Genomic DNA, 1,436 nt, shown 5'->3' with positions numbered 1-1,436 from the left:
TTTTTTTTTTTTTTTTTTTTTTTTTTTTTTTTTTTCTTCTGTTTTCTATCGGTTGATCGTTTGAGCTGTCTGTACACCGCAGTTGTCTCTAAAACCCTCAATTAGGGTTTAGGGTTTAGGGTTTAGGGTTTAGGGTTTAGGGTTTGTGTGTTAGGTATAGCCAGAAGAATATAATAATAAAAGAAGAAGAAGAGGCAACAGCAGATGCTGGTTTATTATTAGAGGATGCAGGAGCTGCCTATACACCTGAAATGAGTGGTGTTGATTTATGTGGTATTTATTTAGCTCAGATTATATCTCCTTTTTGTTTTTTTTCTGTACATAATATAATAAAAAAAATAAAAAAACTTTATTTAGATTCTACTCCTGTTTCTGTATTTGTTCCTGCTGCTGTTGGGGTTAGTTTAGGCATTAAACAAGCTGCCTATACACCCCGTGCATGGGTGTTGCTGCTGCTAGCTATCCTAGATGCATTTGTCTGTGCTTTGTTGCTGTCTCTCTGGCCTTTGCTGCTGCAAGTGCAGCACCAGCAGCAGCAGCAGCAGCAGCAGCAGCAGCAGCAGCAGCAGCAGCAGTATTCGAGCCTGCATGCAGCAGCAACAACAGCATTAGCTTCACTTCTAGGTATCATGGGCCCTGCCTTTTGGTCTGCATTCAGTAGCAGCAGCAGCAGCAGCAGCAGCAGCAGTTTTTCTTCTCTTTTATTAAATCAGATAATTGGTGCTGCTGCATGCGCTTGTGCTGCAGCAGCAGCAGCAACAGGTTCATCTGTATATGCATCTATATCTTTAGGTTTATTTTTATTTTTTTTTGTTTGTTCTTCTTCTTTATTTACTTATCTTTTATCTATCGCTTATGGCCCCCATAGTTTAATATATTTTTTATATATATTTGCTGCTGCAGCAGTTGCTGCTGCAGCAGCAGCAGCAGCAGCAGCACATCTATTACTGCCACAGACTCTAGGCTGGGTAAAGTTATTTGCTGCTGCTGCTGCTGCACTTGCTGCTGCTGCTGCTGCTGCTGCTGCTGCTGCATGCATAAAAAAAAGATTAAAATCTATATTAGATGCCCCGGCAACCTATCAGTTTGTTTTTAATGGAGATGAAGACAGCGATGACTCAGGTATTTTTTTTTTTATTTTTTTTTTTATTTATTTTATTTTATTTTATTTTATTTTTTGTTTGTTTTGTTTATTTTGTTTGTTTTGTTTGTTTTGTTTGTTTTGTGTTTTTTTTTGGCTTTGTTTTTTTTTTTTTGGTTTTTTTATCAGTTTGTTTTTAATGGAGATGAAGACAGCGACTCAGGTATTTTATTTTTATTTTATTTTTATTTTATTTTATTTTATTTTTTATTCTTTTGTTTCTTTTGTTTGTTTTGTTTGTTTATTTTTTTTTTTTGTTTGTTTTGTGTTTTTGTTTGGCTTTGTTTTGTTTGTT

Source organism: Eimeria mitis, genomic scaffold (genome assembly GCF_000499745.2).
Source record: "Eimeria mitis Houghton genomic scaffold, Emh_scaff3120, whole genome shotgun sequence".
Classification (NCBI taxonomy): domain Eukaryota; phylum Apicomplexa; class Conoidasida; order Eucoccidiorida; family Eimeriidae; genus Eimeria; species Eimeria mitis.
Note: the sequence above shows the minus strand (reverse complement) of the source record.